Source organism: Pseudophryne corroboree, chromosome 2 (genome assembly GCF_028390025.1).
Source record: "Pseudophryne corroboree isolate aPseCor3 chromosome 2, aPseCor3.hap2, whole genome shotgun sequence".
Classification (NCBI taxonomy): domain Eukaryota; kingdom Metazoa; phylum Chordata; class Amphibia; order Anura; family Myobatrachidae; genus Pseudophryne; species Pseudophryne corroboree.
This window is the reverse complement of record NC_086445.1, coordinates 226,383,295-226,406,137: the sequence shown is the minus strand read 5'-3', so window position 1 is coordinate 226,406,137 and position 22,843 is coordinate 226,383,295.

Here is a 22,843-nt window from a genome sequence, read left to right as displayed (position 1 = left end):
AGTTTTTTTTATGGGTGTAAACAACATAAAAAGGTAATATACAATTTCACCAACTTGTAGTGGGGCAAATATGCGTACCAGAATATGTGGGGTCCCCAGCGATGGTTACCCTATAGCACTTGCAGACGTCAGTAGTTTATATACAATTATTGACCATGAAAAAGGAATCAATGCCGTAAAATATCAATTACAAAACAGCTATTTTGAAACAGGCAAGATTCATTTTATATTGGAGAGTATTAGGTTCATTTTAAACAACAATTTCTTCTGGCATAACGGAAAATTTTATTTACAAAAAATGGGGACTGCTATGGGCATACGCTTTGCTCCGGCATATGCTAACCTCTTCATGAGTTACTGGGAAAATCATCACATATGGACAGAAAGCAACCCCTTTTTATCTAACATCAAATTATGGTATCGTTTTATCGATGACATTATTTTTATCTGGGAAGGTGATGAAGAAACTCTTAACTCTTTTTGTGAATCTCTTAATAAGAATGATTTTAACATTTCCTTGGTGTTCAATATTAGTAGAATGGAAGTAAATTTTTTAGATCTTACTTTTTATATTGAAAATAATGTTTTAAAAACAAAATCGTATTTTAAACCAACGGACAGTAATTCCTACATTTCAGTTTCAAGTAACCACCATTACAACTGGTTAAAAAATGTACCAAAAGGCCAAATCAGAAGAATAAGAAGAAATTGCACCGATATTACTGTTTTTAAAAACCAATCTGCTGATATGAAGAAAAAATTTGTTTCTAAAGGATATGATGGTAATAAGGTTGATGAACATATTAAGGAAATACAAGAAGCGAACCGACAAGATCTCCTAAAACCAAAAAGAAAACTTCAGGAAGACACATGCACTTTACCTTTTATAACATCTTTTAATGGCCAACATAAGGAAATGGAACAAATTGTTAAAAAACATTGGCATCTTTTAACCAGAGATCCGATTTTAGAGAAAATTATACCACAGAACCCAAAATTCGTCTATAGAAGAGCACCCAACTTAAAACAGAAGCTAGTAAAAAATCTAGCAGAATAAAAACAAAAGGGTTTCATAGATGCGGCTTGTGCTTGATGTGTAGAAGTCACAGCAAGCAGCCCAGTAAGACGGAGGAATTTAAGTCTAACACCACTGGGTATACATACAATATCTCTGAATTTATTACGTGCAACACTATAAACTGTATTTATTTGATTGAGTGCAGTTGTAAATTACAGTATATTGGTCGGACCACCAGACCCCTTAAGGAACGCTGGGCAGAACACATTCGTAACGTAAAGAAGGGCTTCGAAAACCACTCAGTTTCAAGTCATTTTAAGGCAGTCCACAATAAAAATTGTAATGCTTTGGAGAAAGTAATAGGCATTAAAATGGTTCAGAATCACTGGCGCAATGGAAATCTGGAAGAGAGTCTCGCACAAACAGAAATGAGGTGGATTTACAACATGGGGACTTTATCCCCCAAGGGACTGAATCTGGACTTTGAATTGAAATGGTTTTTATGATAATTTATTGACATCAATTTTTATTAATTATCATTTTGTATTAATTTTACCAATATAATATGTTTCTGTAATGAATTTTCCTATTTTTAATATTTTTAAAATGGGGTTCACATTTTTGAGGAGCATGAGGTTTTACATGAGAAATACCCTGTATTAATTGACCTGATGTTCCACATCTTTTATCTTTGTATATTGATGTCCATTTTTGTTTTGTTTCTCTCCCACCTCATACTCATTTTACCAAGATGAGATATATAAATGGTCTGTTTTGTATCAAGTCCGGAATGGAAGTCGGTGGAACGCATATTAATTAATGCGTTCCACAACTGATTCCGTCCGTGACCGGAAGTTTGGGCATCGGATATCACATTAATGCCATTAGGAGCCAAGGCGGAAACGGAAATGGCATGCGTTCCAGCACATGGAACGCATGCTCCGCGGGAGGCTTGACAACGCCGGGCGTGTATCATCACGAACGGCGGGCGGAACCGGAAGTGCGGTGTGCGTTCCACGAGTTGGAACGCACGCCGAATCACAGAGTTTCTGAACATTTTAAAGTTAATAAGGAATTGTATTTTAAGTTTTTACCACCTAAGGGGCTATAAATTATATACACGAAACCCACCACAATAGTTAGTATAAGCTAATTGATTGAGGGAACTATAATTACTGCACGGTCCAGTCTGAACCAATCACACCACAGTACTGGGTTTAAATACTCCCAGTCATTCATTCCACCACACACCTTGAGAAAGGCTCCCTGTGAGCAGAAACGCGTTGGTGCTGTGGGACAGACTGCGACAGATTTAGTAAGAGTGGAAGTACCCAGGATTACCACGGCTAGAGGAGGAACAGTGCTGAGATCCCGGGAGGTATCTGTTTACCACCTCACAAGTGCTATAGGGTAACCATCGCTGGGGACCCCACATATTCTGGTACGCATATTTGCCCCACTACAAGTTGGTGGAATTGTATATTACCCTCCTAGTTTTGTCTCTGGATGCCGAAAAGGTGTTCGATAGGTTGAACTGGGACTTTATGAGATTAACTCTGGACAAATTTGGCTTCGCTGGAAGGATCTTAGACTCTATCCTGGTTCTCTATTCCACACCCTGTGCGCGGGTCTTTGTTAACGGATGTCTTTCTTCACCCTTCAATATCTCCAATGGCACTCGTCAGGGCTGCCCGTTATCTTCTATTATAATCACATTGGCGATAGAACCCCTGGCTGCTTGCATTAGATCCCGTGATTCGATTAGTGGCCCTGTTATTGGGGGCATATCTCACAAAATCAGCTTGTTTGCAGATGATATTTTACTATGTCTTTCTGATCCTGAGTCTTCCTTGCCAGTTCTTCATGACAACCTTCAAGACTATTCAGATGTTTCTTTTTATAAATTAAATACTAATAAAACTGAAGCCCTCCCACTCAATGTATCTCCGACTGTGGTCTCTAGGTTGAAGGATTCGTACAAATATGCCTGGAAGTCCTGCTCCTTGAGATATCTAGGGATTAACTTAACCAGAGAAGTTAATTTAATTGAGTGTAATTATGCCCCGTTATTAAAAGCGTTTACGGAGCTGACTGGGGAGTGGATGCTACAGGAGGTGTCTTGGCTGGGTAGGATTGCTGCTGCCAAGATGGTCTTATTGCCGAAATTAATGTACCTGTTTCGCGCCATACCAAGACCCCTTCCCAAACTCTTCTATAATAAATTTAATCAGGTCCTGATTAGATATGTGTGGGGAGGCTCTAGACCAAAAATTGCTAAAAAAATTCTTATTATGCCCAAACAATCAGGTGGGGTAGCTTTCCCAGATATAGAAAAGTATCATACTGCATATCTATTAAGTCAGTCTAGAGACTGGTTTGACACCTTGTGTCTGAAACCATGGGTGATTCAGGAAGCTTCTTATGTGAACCCTGTTACTCTTTCTGATTTGTTTTGGTTGCCACCGTCTGCTGCTCGTAGTAGGTCCGGAGCCTGCAAGTCTATTAAAACAACCCTAGATTCATGGCATAAACTAGTATCCTCTTCGGAGGAGATTAAATTACCGTCCCCCTGCCTGTCGTTAATTGCTCTTATGTCATTGATTCCTAATATTTCCCTAGAGGATTGGATTCAGAAGGGGCTCTCCACGGTGGGCGATTTATTTTTAGGAGACGTCTTGATGTCCTTTTCCCAATTACAAGAGAGATTTGAGATTCGGACTCAAGACTTTTTCAAATACTTGCAGGTGAGAAGTTGGTTACACTCATTCACTCCCCCACATCTTCACAAACCTTCTCCTCCGGCTTATATTAAAAGCTGATTGGAGACATCCTTGCATAAATATGGGATTACGTGGTGGTATCATTTTCAATTGACAAACAGCACACAGACTTAATTAAAAGCTCAGATTTTATGGGAAAGTGATTTGAATAGATCCTTTATTGATGCAGATTGGGACAGTATATTTAGATCTTGTTTTAAAGTCTCCAAATGTGTAAACCACTCCGAAATGTTTTACAAACTTATACAAAGGGCCTACTTCACCCCTGAAACACAAAATAGAATCTGGCCTTCACAATCTAAATTATGTTGGAGAAAATGCGGCTCTACGGGGGATATCTTCCATATTTTTTGGGCCTGCCCTCGAATACAACCACTTTGGAGAGAAGTTTTCAATATGGCTAGTATGGTTCTAGGGTTCATCATCCCCCTGGACCCAGCTTTAGCGTTATTCCATTTGTACTTAGATCACCTCTCTGCAGGTGATCGCTACGTCTTGGGGCATATCTTGATAGCCACTAAAGCTGCTATAGCACAATTGTGGAAATCTGAGAATATTCCTTCCCTAGTGATTATTCAAAATAAGATTCATAAACATTTCATTTTTGAAACAGCGGAAGCTAAATATTCTTCCTCAGCTAACTCGATCCATTTGAAATGGTTAAGTTGGTCCGACTATAGGGGAAGAGAAGGTAGGCTAACCGTCTATAGTTCTCCAATTGATTTATCTGGGCTTTGCCCCACCTAGACTGACCTCTTCAAGGATGTTGTGATATCAGATATTTTTTTATTTATTTATCTTTTTTGTTATGTCTCTTCTCTGTGCTCTCTCTTCTTCCTGTTTCTGGACGCCCAATGTAACCAATTGTTTATTCATCCAACTGTGCGTTGTGTGTGCTTTGATTATTGTAACCATTCTGGACTACCCCTATGTTTCCCTTATCTCTTTTTCTGTTCCCCATTTCTGTGTGAAAACTCTTCAATAAAAATGTAATGTTTAAAAAAAAAAGAAAAACTGGATAGCCAACCCTCGCTGGCTAGACCGGATTCAAGAGGATCACCGGAACCTTTGATCATCTTACACTTACCACTGCCAGAAAAGTGAAAGCGGAGAGGCCACATAGACAGACTTAAAACACCCTCGGTGTCACAAGGATGCCCACTGCTATATCTAGAATGTCCCTTGACCTGGACCAATCTCCTTGAGGCCCCTCGTTGAGGCAAGACGCCAACATGTCCAATTGTGACACTCCTCAAAGTTTTGTCACGTCTGGGAAAGCTTCTCGATGATGACTGAACTTTTCCTGGCTGGATATCGTGTCAGCAGAGGAAATCTATTTCTCCGTCGTTTACCTCCGGAACGAAGACTGCTAATATAGCATTTACCAGACTTCCCACTCAACTGCAAACTGTGCATCTTCCGCCATTGCCGCTTTGCTCCTTGTTCCACCATAGCGGCTTACTTACGCCATTGCTGACAAGTCGTCTGGCAGAACTAACACGGGCAGAACATGAAGAATACATTTGTCTAAAATAGCTCTTAATTCAAGAAAGCTTACAGCAGACAAGTTTCCCAACTTGACCTTATCCTCTGGAAATACGTCCCTTGCAACGGACTGTTCCCCAGCTTCAGAGATCTGTATGCACGGACACCAGGATCCAAACCTGGATCCCTAACCTTCATTCCTCCAGAAGAAAAGAACCGAGCAGACACCACAGGAGCGATGTCTTGGCCGTTTGGATTATATTCCGGTTCATGCGCAGGTGAGACCCGGACCACATTTCCAACTGGTCCCATGAAAACCACTCTGGTATTAGACCTGCTCACCGAAAAAAGCCTCTTAGGCCGCACCCATCTGTCTTATTAACGGAACATATTGATGAGGTGTCACCTCAAAGCCGATCCAACTCTGGATCCTCAGACCTCTTTCCATAGGAAAAACACCTAACCCTAACCGGTCAGTATCTACTCTGAAATCCACTTTTGACATCTGCGTCGTTGGGAACAACAGCCAATCCCTGTGCCGAAGAACAGTCAGAGAGAAACAACGATTTGCACCTCTATACAGGGACAACCAGACAATGTCCTGAACCTGACGCACCTCTGTATGGCGTCGCGCACTACCTCCCCTTCCAGAGGGGAAAGGCAAGATCTATTAAAAAAAACAGTAAGGGGAAACAACCGTAACTCCGAAAGTTCCCCTTTGGGTTCTATAAATAACTCGCAGGTCATAGTCTATTCCTGGACTAACTGAAAATTAGTAGACAAGTGGTCACCGGATTGGGGACCAGCCAGATAGACTCAGCGACAAGTGGTGGATGTAGTGGAAACAGAAAACGACATCCACTTCTGCGAACCTAACAAGGCGGCAGAACACTTACCTTTTCACCTTCCACTGTCTGCACAGAAAAGGAAAAAAGAACGGTATCGAACCGGTTAAAATGACTGCATCCCACAAAAGAATGCGTCACCAACCGTTGTGAAGGAGGCTAACTCACGAAGTTAGACTTACCAGTGGAAACTGCCGAGATTGACTGAACAGAGGCCACACCAAACAGCTGTATACCTCCCACCAGCATCTCCCGGAGACATCCTCCACATTTTTCCGGTCACTCCTCCTGCTGTCACGTGGCAGCCTGCTGTAATGTAATAAGGAAGAATAAACATAGGCAAGCCTACCCACTCTGGGTAGGATAATTCTATCGGATGCCTACCCGACTACAACACTCCCTCAAGTGCATACAGTGCAAATAAGGTCAAAGTATAGAAATAAAATTTCACTTAGCTGCCTGTTATGATCCTTTGCGACCGGGCTCTGCGTCGACCAGGAGTTGACTGTCATAATTTTCTCTCCGCGTTGTGAAGAGAATAATATTCGGACTCCTTGGCCAGTATTTACTAATATTCGTGTTTGAGTCGGTTTGTGTAGTGTTTAAACTCGTTTTGTATCGGGTGCATTTTCATGCAACGTTTTGAATCCATATACGCAAAGTTACGAAGCAGTCGACTTTATGGTTGTCGTGTTTTCCGATGTCGATGCCAGTCGTGTTTTTTGGGCACATTTACGGCCGTCATTGTCGTTTGCGTACGTGTTTTTGTTGTATTTGCTGTTTTTTTTCCTAAGTTAAACGCGGCAGGGTTTTTTTTTCCCCGCAGCCGCATTTTCACTTTCAGTTTCGATTTTCATCCCCGTTCGGGATTGGTTGTGTTTCAGATGGTAGGAGTGTCTGTGCGCAACCATCTAAATACGCCCCAAACCGTCCGCACCTCGTGGGTTTGGTTAGTGGTGAGGAGGAGGGAGGTTGTGCTGTGGAGGTAGGTGAATTTGTGGTTTGGTGAGGAGTGTTGTTAGCGATTTCTGAGTGTGGTATTGTGTTTGAAAGTTGTCTTGTCATTCTTGTTGTCTTGTATTTTGTGGTTTTGTCTCATTTTTAGTCCAAGTTATTTTTCTTTATAGTCCCTTGTCAGTGTTTGTGTGTGTGTGTGTGTGTGTGTGTGTGTGTGTGTGTGTGTGTGTGTGTGTGTGTGTGTGTGTGTTGTGTAGTGGTAGTGGAGGAGTGTGTTGTTTGTCTTTTTTTCCCTGTGTTAACTGTTTACACACACAATTATGTGTGACTCAGAGGTGGGTGAGGTGGAGGGTGTGAGTTAGGGAGAGGAGGTCGGTCAGGTGGGGGAGGTGAGTGTTAGTGAGGTTAGTGAGGTGGAGGAGGTGGGTGAGGTTGCTGCAGCAGCCTCAAGTGATAGTGACAGTCAGAGTGCTCCGCAGCCACGCACCACTACTAAGACTGGGCGGAATGTTAAGTTTAGTTTTGCTGAAAATGTGGCATTGGTTTGTGAGCTGATGAAGTATCAGAGGCAGCTATTTGGCCCTGAGTACGCCAAGGTGCCAACACGGAGGAAGACGGTGTTGTGGGCGAAAGTTATTGCTGTTGTCAATAGTGAGGGGGTGGTCAAGCGGACGGAGGACACGTGCCGCAAACGGTACTATGACATAAAGCGACGTGTCAAGTCCAAAATGGCCAGGGAGGCCAAGTCGGCTCGGAAAACCGGTGGTGGGCAGCCCTATATTGCAAGATATCTGGAGTATGAGGAGCCCATGCGGAGTGTAATCCCTCCAGAAGTTGTCTCTGCAACCCATGTCCGGGATTCAGATAGGCCCAGGAAGAATGGTGAGCATGTGTATTTGCATTTACATTCTATGTTTGTTTGTTTTTTAAATGTGTGTCATGTGACGTTGCATATTACTCCCATCTTCAAGTGTGTGTCAGAAAAAACATTGTTTTGTGTAATGTTTTATACAATAGCCAATGTAACATCTTACTTCATTGTATGTCATGTGTTTTTCTGACAGATATTTTGCATGTGTAGTTTGGACTTGGTGTGTCTCTGAATTGTCCTACAATAATGTTTTCCTTTTGGCCGTTTAAAAAAAAAAAATTGTGACTGTGTTTTATATTTAAGTGATCCATGTGCAATGTTTAAAAAACAGTGGTTGTCATGTTAGAGGCTGGAGTACTGGAAAGTGGTTTCGAAACCACTTACATGTGTAGTGTCATTATTAGATAATGTTAATTTTGAATTTAAATTAACATTTTTTATTTTTTATTTTTTTTTGCTTGTATTTGTACCGTGACACCACACTGCAGTGTAATTTGTGGGAAAAATTGCTACATTTTGTTTTGGCTCATATAGTGGTAATGTGTCTTTGGAGTGCCACATCACAGAGCAATTTATTTATTGCATCTGTAATATTTATCCTTTCAATACAAAATGAAGATGTGTTTTTTTTTTCTTTAACTTGTGGCCTATGTCAGTGTCCTGGACATGTTTTCTTGTGTTGATGTTGCCATAGTGCATATGTGTTTTGGTCAATGTTTTTTTTTTTTTTTTGTATTTCCGGTCCTTATGTTTTTTTATAAATAAAAGCCAAGCATTTCTTAAAGAATAAATGTTTATAAGCATAATGGGTGGATGGATACACAATAGCATGCTTACATTTTTTTATTTCTTTTATACAGTGTTAGAAAAAAGCAGTACTACTCGTCGGCCAGTAACTCCTATCACATTTGATGATGATGACGCTGCGGAAGCAGGTAAAGTGTCCATTGTAGTATAGGGTATGCTTGTAAAGGAATGGCCATAACAAAATTGCACTTTCATTAAAAGGTCCATCAAAAGACGTATTGAGCAGCAGAAGTGGCACTTCTGAAAAACATCACCACAAAAAACCTGTGGCCGAAAAGAAAGCAAGGTCGTATGTCCCGGCTCAAACACAGCAGGTTACCCCGCCACGAAGATTATCGTCCGTATGTTCTGTACCCCCACTCCAAATTTTGGACACACCTCCAAGACGTCATTCACACTCCCCTCATCTTGATTGTGAGTATCAAACTGAAAAAAATGTGAAACAAATCAGAACGTAATCCTAAAATTTCATAACCGCATTAAGTCAAAACACATCAGAAACTTAAATACTTACCGCAGTAAGTAAAAGCAGAAATGGAATCCAAGCTAAATGGCCTTGTCCACATCCAGTAAAGATATGTATGTCCTCTTGAGCCATACAGTATGACATTGTGTGTAAGATGCTGCAACAAAAAAGCATGTAGGTTTTTATGCAAAAAGTAAAGTTGTTTTTCAAAATTTAACATGTGTGTTTGAGGTAACATTGCAAAATACATCTAAAAACATTAATATGTCTTTTTGAACAAAGCTATAAGGTAACACATTATGTATTCCAATGTGTTTTTATGGTGGAGTATGTGTGAGCTACAATAAAACTAAAGTGTTTGCTTTCACAATTAAGTAACCAGACACATTTGCCACAAACAGGCATATGTATGTATTTAAGCTATGAGTGATGATGTTGCTAGGCATAATAGTTGTAAGCAACAGTGAATGACATGTGTTCCATGTGTAGTGATTTGTTTACATTTATGAAACATATGGATAGCTAACGGAGATTTGTTTAACATTTGAGCTTCGAGTCCTGGGAACAGCATCCCTCCGCAACAACAGCAACACAGTGACATGGAGGAGACAAACATCTTAGAAATGCAGCCATTAGTACAAGGAATGAGCCCCCCAGCACCTGTGAGTACACCACCACAGCAAAGCACACCATCACCACAACACAGCCCAACAACACCAGGAACACAAGGCCCTGATCAGGTGTTTTGGTCTCTTTGGGCTAGACAGCAGGCCACTAATGAAGATTGTCTGCGTAAGCAGACACAAATGTTTGCAAGCCTACCATCTCACCTCAGAAGAATATCAAGAAATCTGAGTAGACAAAATGAACAAACAACCAGAATAGGCAATACCATGGAAATCATGCGTACAGACATTACACAGGTCATGGGCAACTTACAGCGCATAATGGCAGAACAGTACAGACAACAGCAAAGTTATATGAGCATTTTTCAAAACAATCAAAAAATTAATGAAAGTTTATTCCAAATAGTAGACAATCAAAATGCTGCTACACGTGAACTCAATGCCACCCTCACTAACCTGAATGAAACACTCAGATGCATGCACAAACAGCAAACAAGCAGCAGTTCTGGTACGATTACTCCAAATATCACGCCAGCCTCATCACCACCAAGACGCTCCACCAGAGCACGACAACATGACAGTGCTAAAGGCAAAGGGCAGGACAAGCAGCCACCCAAAAAAACGTGAACAAATAACAAGTTAGACATTTGTGATAAGTAACTCAAAATAGTTAATAAGTGTATTTTTTGGCAAAAATATAGAACACTTAGCTCCTTGACACTTTTTTCAACATCAATAATTATAAGTGGTACAAACAAACAAAAAAAATGTACGCACATTTATTCTTTACCATTTTTTAAAGGTATTGGAGGAGGGAAATGTTGATGGAGCCACACATACATGTTAGCAGAAAGTAAACTGACCACTTGATTTTTTTCTAATCATTACTCTTTCTAGATTCCAATCATTCTCTTTTCCTGCAGACACAATAATTGCCAGCCAGGCAGTATGTCTTTAGCAGGAAGTAAACTGACCACTTGATTTTTTTCTAATCATTACTCTTTCTAGATTCCAATCATTCTCTTTTCCTGCAGACACAATAATTGCCAGCCAGGCAGTATGTCTTTAGCAGGAAGTAAACTGACCACTTGATTTTTTTTCTAATCATTACTCTTTCTAGATTCCAATCATTCTCTATTCCTGCAGACAATCCATATTACAATGTTATTGATACATATTTTAGCTTTCTTCTCTATACAACATTACAAGAAAAACACAATTGAGTTGCGAAAAAAGCTTGTAATATGTTGGCTTTGTTTTGTTGTAAAAACATTGACAAAATGAATGTCAGTATTATTGGGACATGTTTGTGTGTGTTAAAAATTAGTAAGAATGTTTTTACACATGATGCTGAAACAAACAAATATGTACTTTTACTACAAAAATCAAAGAATGTGTTTAATAATGTATATGTGTGGCAAACTGTGTATTTACTTACACATCATCAAGTTTACAGCATCAAACATTAGGAAATAAATTATTCCTGATTACAGTAAGTTTGTGTGTCTTAAATATGATGGTGCATCACACCATAGGGACACTTGTATTCCTCAAGGCTCACATATTATATGTTGAGGAGTGTTTTTTGGGAACACAGGTTCTCAAACTCGGCCCTCAGAAACACACACAGTGCATGTATTGCAGGTCTCTTCACAGAATCACAAGTGACATAATTAGCTCCACCTGTGAACCTTTTAACATATGTGTGTGAGAAATTCATACACCTGTGCTTCTACTGGGTTACGTGAAAAACATGCACTGTGTGTGGTCCTGCGGGCCGATTTTGTGAACCTGTGCATTAGGACGTTACACACAATGATAAAGTGAAATACTAAATGGATTATGTGGGCTTGTAAGAAATTAGCACTGCAAGTTTACGATCACTTCTCCAGACTTAATGCATGCCACTCATAATCTGTTGCTTTGAGTTTAAAAATACACACAAGACACATGCAACATTTGTTTTTCATAAAGCAAGGGTATGTTTGTATGTGTCAAGGAGACAGACACATTCTGAGTAATGGTTTTGGTGAAAAAAAACAAAACATCTATTTATGATTACACAACAAATGAAATAAGCAAAACAAACTTACCTTAGAAATAGCGATTGATGATCTCTTGCCTAACCTGCCTCCCTACATCTGTACTCCAAGTATCACCAGATGTCTCTAATTCCTCTGCTTGCTGGCTGCTTTCTTCCTCCTCCTCCTCAACATGTGGCAGATGTTGTTGCAAACACATGTTATGAAGAAAGAAGCAGCAGAACACAATTTGAGTCACCTTGGAGGGACTATACAACAAAAGGCCACCAGACTTATCCAGACACCGAAACCTAGATTTCAGCACACCAAAACATCTTTCTATCACATTCCGCGTGGACTTATGTGCATGATTGTAATTGTGTTCAGCAGGGGTATCAGGTCGGGACAATGGAGTTAGAAGCCAAGAGAAACAGCCATATCCTCCATCACCTAAAAGACAGATATAGTAAGGTGATTCATGTTAAGATACACCAACACATAAGTAACACACTGTGGAGCAGATGTATTAACCTGAAGAAGGCATAAGGAAGTGAAAAACCAGTGATATGTGCAAGGTAATAAATGCAGCAGACAATCTGTTCCTAAATGTTCATTTACAAATTGGAGCTGATTGGCTGGTGCCTTTATCACCTTGCACATATCACTGGTTTCTCACTTCCTTATGCCTTTTACAGGTTAATACATCTGCACCTGTCTTTGGGCAAAGTATACGCAGGCCTACACATATCAAATTACATACCCAGCAGCCATCCATCTGGCATTTGTCCATCCTCAAACTTATCAAAGAGGGATGACTGACTGAGGATGAAGGAGTCATAGCAGCCCCCAGGGTAACCAGCAACAACACTCATTATTTTGAGATTTGTATCACAAACCACCTGCACATTTGTGGAGGGTTCGAAATGGCGGTTTGCATATATGTGCTGCCTGCCCCTAGGTGGTCTCAGCTGAATGTGTGTGCAATCTATGGCTCCAAGCACATTGGGCATGCCAGCCAGCTCATAGAAATCTACCCTGACGGCATGCCACTGAGACTCCTGGGTAGGGAAGCAGATTGAGGCCTCGATGTGGGGCTGCAAAACAGCCAACACCTGTGTGTATATTTTAAAGAACAATAAACATGAGATTTTAGGACAGAACTGGCCACCGAGAAATTAAAACAAACACAAAACAGAAGAGGTAGTTAGGTATACATCACCTGGGTTAAGATTCTGGAAAATGAGGGCTGTGAGATTCCTATGACATCCCCAGACACAGCCTGAAAGCTGCCAGTAGCCAGAAAGTGCAACGCAGCCAGGAGTTTGTGCAGGCCTGAGACAGAGCGAGAGCGTGCTGTCTCAGGGTCTAGGCCCAGTTTGACAAGGTCATACAGACGGAAAATGTTGTTACGATTTAGACGGAACATCTGTATGACCTTATCATCGGACAACGCGTTCAAGTTTAAACGCCTCCTAAAAAAAACGAGGCCTGCGCAGCCTCCGCGGAACCTGTACAACCTGCTGACCATGTTCAGTTTCTTGGCCCTGGTTACTTACAGGCTGATGTCTGAGTCTGAGGAATCCCACAGCACACAAAAGATCACTGGCCCACAGTCCTGCTGCCATTTCTGAGTGTAGGTGTATTGAAATGGGCCTAACATCCTTTTATAGGCATCCTAATTCAGGTGTGAGTGATTTTTTATTTGCAACACATGTAAACACGACTGAAAAAAGCAGGTCTATTTTTTTGCCGCTTTTTTTAACGATTCGCAAAAAAATACGACCGCATTTGAGCACTCAGAGACTAACACCCAAATACGAATGAATAGTGAATTCCCGTATTCTATGTAAAAACAGCCGCGTTTGACCGATGGTCTATTCATTCGTATTTGTGAACGTTGTCATTCAAACCATTACGAATAGTCCAAACACTGCCGAGATTGGTGTTTAGTGAATTCCCGGTTTGGGACTTAGAAAAAAAAACACAAATCGGACAAACTCGATTTTTTAGTAAATACTGGCCCTTGAGAGGATCGAAACCAACTCGTCATGACCAATCTAGAGCTTAATCAACAGAGCGACCAGTACATGATAAGAATACCATTATTTCAGCATTCATGGATATACATCGTGTAATACACAATAAAACACATATATCCTAACCATGCATATATAACCTATATCTACATATATACACATATAGATATACAGTAACCTATACACAAGTGGATTGTCCAGACCTGTCAGGTGCCTAGTGACAGTAATGTGTTGCGAATGTGTATGACCATGTACTGACATGCCCCCGATGTGGATCTACCAGGAACGTTATGGTCGACAGAAATTTAGTAAATGTCGACAGCAAGGAATAGTAAGTGGGCAAAAAATAATAATAATCACGGAACCCCGAGGGGTCTGAGGGAAGCATACAAATACAATTTTGATAACACTTCCCCCTCATATACCTATAAATATACATATACATATATATACAGGTACAAGGCAATAACAGCCTGATAATTCATTACCCAGGAAATACCGTTGATGCCGACAGGGCATCCATAAACAACTGTATCTCCCCTATCGTGTTTACTGTTTAAGCACACAAACACCCATTTGCTAATACTTAATTTTCCGAATCAAGTACCGCCATACACCGGCGAAGCCGACAGTTATCCCCACAGCAGCTTATGACAAAGCCCTCACACCTGCCGACATATGTTGACTAACCAATAGTGGGTACAAACAGGGAAACAGTGAATTTATGTAATATAAGAGTGATTATGCGTCCATTATCAAACATAATGCTATATGACAACCATATAGCATTAAAACACTGTGCCCCCTCCCCCCCTGCGGGGATCTGAGGAAAATGGCGCTGACTCTATGAGGGCTAAGCTCCGCCCCTTCCCGGTGCGCTTAAGCCCGCTCAAACATATACACATACATAACCTTAAACTTGAGCTGGGGCTTATATACAGGGATTAACCCCCTGTATATACCCCTATATGTACAAAAACGCAGCCCAGGATGCCCCCCCCCCCGCGCCCCGCACCCACGGAAATCGTTGGTGTGGGGGAGCGATGGAGCGCAGCGTGCACTCTGCGGTGCCCTGGCGGGGTGAAGACACCCAGTGTCCGGGTATGTTCCCCCGCCCGGGATGATTCAACAAATGCTGCCCAGGGCGCTCCCCCCCCAGCGCCCTGCACCCATGGAGCTGGCGGCGGTGGGAAACTGGCGCGCAGTGCGCTACCACGCACTGACGGGGGTCCGGGACACGGAGCCCCGGCAGCGCCAGCATAACTAATCACAATCACCTGTAATATGCTGCCCAGGGCACTCCCCCCCCAGCGCCCTGCACCCGAGAGAGCCAGCAGCGGGGAAGAAATGGCGCGTAGTGTGCTACCACATGCTGGTGGGCGTCCGGGACACGGAGCCCAGGCACCGCCAGAGAGTCACAGATATAAGTGTAAAATGTCTGCCCAGAGCGCTCCCCCCCAGCGCCCTGCACTCGTGGGAGCCAGCGGCGGGGAAGTAATGGCGCGCAGCGCGCAGTTATATGCTGGCGGGGGTATGATACACGATACCCAGGTACCGAAATGCTTTTACGCCAGCCTTAGGATGAAATCAGCAACCTGCTGCCCAGGGCGCTCACCCCCCCCCCCCCCCCCCAGCGCCCTGCACCCTGTGAGTGCCATTGGTGTGTGGGAGCATGGAGCGCAGCGCGACCGCTGTACCTCCGTTACTGAAGTCTTCTGCTGTCACTGAAGTCTTCTGTTCTTCTAATACTCACCCGGCTTCTTTCTTCTGGCTTTTGTGAGGGGGGTGACGGCGTGGCTCCGGGAACAAGCAGCTAGGTGCACCAAGTGATCGAACCCTCTGGAGCTAATGGTGTCCAGTAGCCGAGAAGCAGAGCCCTTGAACTAAGAAGAAATAGGTCCTGCTTCTCTCCCCTCAGTCCCACGATGCAGGGAGCCTGTTGCCAGCAGGTCTCCCTGAAAATAAAAAACCTAACATAAAGTCTTTTAGAGAAACTCCCCTAGTGTGTGTCCCATCACTCCTGGGCACAAAGTCTAACTGAGGTCTGGAGGAGGGGCATAAAGGGAGGAGCCAGTTCACACCCAGTTTAAGTCTTTATAGTGTGCCCAAGCTCCTGCGGATCCGTCTTTACCCCCATGGTCCTTTTGGAGTCCCCAGCATCCTCTAGGACGTATGAGAAAATCTTTTAGACAAAGCTGCCTATAAAAACGATACAATTCTGTCTCCCACTGGAATGCTGTCTGCTGAAATGTCAGTACAAAGGTTAAACCTTTTGACAATACAGCCATCTCAATAGGTTCTAAAGAATGACTGGACAGGTTAAAAACCACTACCTCTTGTTCCCTCTGTTGTATGCCATTTCTGCCTCTCTTTCGGTGCTTTGTCCCCCCTCTCCTACAGGGTTTCTTCCCCCCTTGTACCGACTTCTGGTATACACTCGCTCCCTTAAAAAAGGCTGTCTGCTGGCAGATGGTTGGTCTGAGTCACTGGGAGATGTTTGGGAGTCCAGGTCTGTGTAGACCCTGTCCCCCCTTCTCCTACCCCTACTTGCCTGACTCCCCCTCCACACTCGTCTCACACCCAGATTGGTAAGCCACGAGTACACTCTGAGTTTCCTGAAATCCTCTTTGACTTTTTTAAATGTATTTTTCTTAAAGGCAAGTAGCTCTGATCTAAAACTTGCAATACTGGTATCTAATCTCATGAGCCAATTAGAGATGAGCGCCTGAAATTTTTCGGGTTTTGTGTTTTGGTTTTGGGTTCGGTTCCGCGGCCGTGTTTTGGGTTCGAACGCGTTTTGGCAAAACCTCACCGAAATTTTTTTGTCGGATTCGGGTGTGTTTTGGATTCGGGTGTTTTTTTCAAAAAACCCTAAAAAACAGCTTAAATCATAGAATTTGGGGGTAATTTTGATCCCAAAGTATTATTAACCTCAAAAAACATAATTTACACTCATTTTCAGCCTATTCTGAACACATCACACCTCACAATATTATTTTTAGTCCTAAAATTTGCACCGAGGTCGCTGTGTGAGTAAGATAAGCGACCCTAGTGGCCGACACAAACACCGGGCCCATCTAGGAGTGGCACTGCAGTGTCACGCAGGATGTCCCTTCCAAAAAACCCTCCCCAAACAGCACATGACGCAAAGAAAAAAAGAGGCGCAATGAGGTAGCTGACTGTGTGAGAAAGATAAGCGACCCTAGTGGCCGACACAAACACCGGGCCCATCTAGGAGTGGCACTGCAGTGTCACGCAGGATGTCCCTTCCAAAAAACCCTCCCCAATCAGCACATGATGCAAAGAAAAAGAAAAGAAAAAAGAGGTGCAAGATGGAATTATCCTTGGGCCCTCCCACCCACCCTTATGTTGTATAAACAAAACAGGACATGCACACTTTAACCAACCCATCATTTCAGTGACAGGGTCTGCCACACGACTGTGACTGATATGACGGGTTGGTTTGGACCCCCCCCAAAAAAGAAGCAATTAATCTCTCCTTGCACAAACTGGCTCTACAGAGGCAAGATGTCCACCTCATCTTCACCCTCCGATATATCACCGTGTACATCCCCCTCCTCACAGATTATCAATTCGTCCCCACTGGAATCCACCATCTCAGCTTCCTGTGTACTTTGTGGAGGCAATTGCTGCTGGTCAATGTCTCCGCGGAGGAATTGATTATAATTCATTTTAATGAACATCATCTTCTCCACATTTTCTGGATGTAACCTCGTACGCCGATTGCTGACAAGGTGAGCGGCGGCACTAAACACTCTTTCGGAGTACACACTTGTGGGAGGGCAACTTAGGTAGAATAAAGCCAGTTTGTGCAAGGGCCTCCAAATTGCCTCTTTTTCCTGCCAGTATAAGTACGGACTGTGTGACGTGCCTACTTGGATGCGGTCACTCATATAATCCTCCACCATTCTATCAATGTTGAGAGAATCATATGCAGTGACAGTAGACGACATGTCCGTAATCGTTGTCAGGTCCTTCAGTCCGGACCAGATGTCAGCATCAGCAGTCGCTCCAGACTGCCCTGCATCACCGCCAGCGGGTGGGCTCGGAATTCTGAGCCTTTTCCTCGCACCCCCAGTTGCGGGAGAATGTGAAGGAGGAGATGTTGACAGGTCGCGTTCCGCTTGACTTGACAATTTTGTCACCAGCAGGTCTTTCAACCCCAGCAGACCTGTGTCTGCCGGAAAGAGAGATCCAAGGTAGGCTTTAAATCTAGGATCGAGCACGGTGGCCAAAATGTAGTGCTCTGATTTCAACAGATTGACTACCCGTGAATCCTTGTTAAGCGAATTAAGGGCTGCATCCACAAGTCCCACATGCCTAGCGGAATCGCTCCGTGTTAGCTCCTTCTTCAATGCCTCCAGCTTCTTCTGCAAAAGCCTGATGAGGGGAATGACCTGACTCAGGCTGGCAGTGTCTGAACTGACTTCACGTGTGGCAAGTTCAAAGGGCATCAGAACCTTGCACAACGTTGAAATCATTCTCCACTGCACTTGAGACAGGTGCATTCCATCTCCTATATCGTGCTCAATTGTATAGGCTTGAATGGCCTTTTGCTGCTCCTCCAACCTCTGAAGCATATAGAGGGTTGAATTCCACCTCGTTACCACTTCTTGCTTCAGATGATGGCAGGGCAGGTTCAGTAGTTTTTGGTGGTGCTCCAGTCTTCTGTACGTGGTGCCTGTACGCCGAAAGTGTCCCGCAATTTTTCTGGCCACCGACAGCATCTCTTGCACGCCCCTGTCGTTTTTTAAAAAATTCTGCACCACCAAATTCAAGGTATGTGCAAAACATGGGACGTGCTGGAATTTGCCCATATTTAATGCACACACAATATTGCTGGCGTTGTCCGATGCCACAAATCCACAGGAGAGTCCAATTGGGGTAAGCCATTCCGCGATGATCTTCCTCAGTTGCCGTAAGAGGTTTTCAGCTGTGTGCGTATTCTGGAAAGCGGTGATACAAAGCGTAGCCTGCCTAGGAAAGAGTTGGCGTTTGCGAGATGCTGCTACTGGTGCCGCCGCTGCTGTTCTTGCGGCGGGAGTCCATACATCTACCCAGTGGGCTGTCACAGTCATATAGTCCTGACCCTGCCCTGCTCCACTTGTCCACATGTCCGTGGTTAAGTGGACATTGGGTACAACTGCATTTTTTAGGACACTGGTGAGTCTTTTTCTGACGTCCGTGTACATTCTCGGTATCGCCTGCCTAGAGAAGTGGAACCTAGATGGTATTTGGTAACGGGGGCACACTGCCTCAATAAATTGTCTAGTTCCCTGTGAACTAACGGCGGATACCGGACGCACGTCTAACACCAACATAGTTGTCAAGGACTCAGTTATCCGCTTTGCAGTAGGATGACTGCTGTGATATTTCATCTTCCTCGCAAAGGACTGTTGAACAGTCAATTGCTTACTGGAAGTAGTACAAGTGGGCTTACGACTTCCCCTCTGGGATGACCATCGACTCCCAGCGGCAACAACAGCAGCGCCAGCAGCAGTAGGCGTTACACGCAAGGATGCATCGGAGGAATCCCAGGCAGGAGAGGACTCGTCAGACTTGCCAGTGACATGGCCTGCAGGACTATTGGCATTCCTGGGGAAGGAGGAAATTGACACTGAGGGAGTTGGTGGGGTGGTTTGCGTGAGCTTGGTTACAAGAGGAAGGGATTTACTGGTCAGTGGACTGCTTCCGCTGTCACCCAAAGTTTTTGAACTTGTCACTGACTTATTATGAATGCGCTGCAGGTGACGTATAAGGGAGGATGTTCCGAGGTGGTTAACGTCCTTACCCCTACTTATTACAGCTTGACAAAGGGAACACACGGCTTGACACCTGTTGTCCGCATTTCTGGTGAAATACCTCCACACCGAAGAGCTGATTTTTTTGGTATTTTCACCTGGCATGTCAACGGCCATATTCCTCCCACGGACAACAGGTGTCTCCCCGGGTGCCTGACTTAAACAAACCACCTCACCATCAGAATCCTCCTGGTCAATTTCCTCCCCAGCGCCAGCAACACCCATATCCTCCTCATCCTGGTGTACTTCAACACTGACATCTTCAATCTGACTATCAGGAACTGGACTGCGGGTGCTCCTTCCAGCACTTGCAGGGGGCATGCAAATAGTGGAAGGCGCATGCTCTTCACGTCCAGTGTTGGGAAGGTCAGGCATCGCAAACGACACAATTGGACTCTCCTTGTGGATTTGGGATTTCAAAGAACGCACAGTTCTTTGCAGTGCTTTTGCCAGCTTGAGTCTTTTCAGTTTTCTAGCGAGAGGCTGAGTGCTTCCATCCTCATGTGAAGCTGAACCACTAGCCATGAACATAGGCCAGGGCCTCAGCCGTTCCTTGCCACTCCGTGTGGTAAATGGCATATTGGCAAGTTTACGCTTCTCCTCCGACAATTTTATTTTAGGTTTTGGAGTCCTTTTTTTTCTGATATTTGGTGTTTTGGATTTGACATGCTCTGTACTATGACATTGGGCATCGGCCTTGGCAGACGACGTTGCTGGCATTTCATCGTCTCGGCCATGACTAGTGGCAGCAGCTTCAGCACGAGGTGGAAGTGGATCTTGATCTTTCCCTAATTTTGGAACCTCAACTTTTTTGTTCTCCATATTTTATAGGCAGAACTAAAAGGCACCTCAGGTAAACAATGGAGATGGATGGATTGGATACTAGTATACAATTATGGACGGACTGCCACGGTTAGGTGGTATAAAAAAACCACGGTTAGGTGGTATATATTATAATAATAATACAATTATGGATGGACGGACTGCCTGCCGACTGCCGACACAGAGGTAGCCACAGCCGTGAACTACCGCACTGTACACTGGTTGATAAAGAGATAGTAGTATACTCGTAACAACTAGTATGACACTATGACGACGGTATAAAGAAAGAAAAAAAAATACCACAGTTAGGTGGTATATATTATAATAATAATACAATTATGGATGGACGGACTGCCTGCCGACTGCCGACACAGAGGTAGCCACAGCCGTGAACTACCGCACTGTACACTGGTTGATAAAGAGATAGTAGTATACTCGTAACAACTAGTATGACACTATGACGACGGTATAAAGAAAGAAAAAAAAATACCACAGTTAGGTGGTATATATTATAATAATAATACAATTATGGATGGACGGACTGCCTGCCGACTGCCGACACAGAGGTAGCCACAGCCGTGAACTACCGCACTGTACACTGGTTGATAAAGAGATAGTAGTATACTCGTAACAACTAGTATGACACTATGACGACGGTATAAAGAATGAAAAAAAAAACACGGTTAGGTGGTATATATTATAATAATAATACAATTATGGATGGACGGACTGCCTGCCGACTGCCGACACAGAGGTAGCCACAGCCGTGAACTACCGCACTGTACACTGGTTGATAAAGAGATAGTAGTATACTCGTAACAACTAGTATGACACTATGACGGTATAAAGAATGAAAAAAAAACCACGGTTAGGTGGTATATATTATAATAATAATACAATTATGGATGGACGGACTGCCTGCCGACTGCCGACACAGAGGTAGCCACAGCCGTGAACTACCGCACTGTACACTGGTTGATAAAGAGATAGTAGTATACTCGTAACAACTAGTATGACACTATGACGACGGTATAAAGAAAGAAAAAAAAATACCACAGTTAGGTGGTATATATTATAATAATAATACAATTATGGATGGACGGACTGCCTGCCGACTGCCGACACAGAGGTAGCCACAGCCGTGAACTACCGCACTGTACACTGGTTGATAAAGAGATAGTAGTATACTCGTAACAACTAGTATGACACTATGACGACGGTATAAAGAAAGAAAAAAAAATACCACAGTTAGGTGGTATATATTATAATAATAATACAATTATGGATGGACGGACTGCCTGCCGACTGCCGACACAGAGGTAGCCACAGCCGTGAACTACCGCACTGTACACTGGTTGATAAAGAGATAGTAGTATACTCGTAACAACTAGTATGACACTATGACGACGGTATAAAGAAAGAAAAAAAAATACCACAGTTAGGTGGTATATATTATAATAATAATACAATTATGGATGGACGGACTGCCTGCCGACTGCCGACACAGAGGTAGCCACAGCCGTGAACTACCGCACTGTACACTGGTTGATAAAGAGATAGTAGTATACTCGTAACAACTAGTATGACACTATGACGACGGTATAAAGAATGAAAAAAAAACCACGGTTAGGTGGTATATATTATAATAATAATACAATTATGGATGGACGGACTGCCTGCCGACTGCCGACACAGAGGTAGCCACAGCCGTGAACTACCGCACTGTACACTGGTTGATAAAGAGATAGTAGTATACTCGTAACAACTAGTATGACACTATGACGGTATAAAGAATGAAAAAAAAACCACGGTTAGGTGGTATATATTATAATAATAATACAATTATGGATGGACGGACTGCCTGCCGACTGCCGACACAGAGGTAGCCACAGCCGTGAACTACCGCACTGTACACTGGTTGATAAAGAGATAGTAGTATACTCGTAACAACTAGTATGACACTATGACGACGGTATAAAGAAAGAAAAAAAAATACCACAGTTAGGTGGTATATATTATAATAATAATACAATTATGGATGGACGGACTGCCTGCCGACTGCCGACACAGAGGTAGCCACAGCCGTGAACTACCGCACTGTACACTGGTTGATAAAGAGATAGTAGTATACTCGTAACAACTAGTATGACACTATGACGACGGTATAAAGAATGAAAAAAAAAACCACGGTTAGGTGGTATATATTATAATAATAATACAATTATGGATGGACGGACTGCCTGCCGACTGCCGACACAGAGGTAGCCACAGCCGTGAACTACCGCAC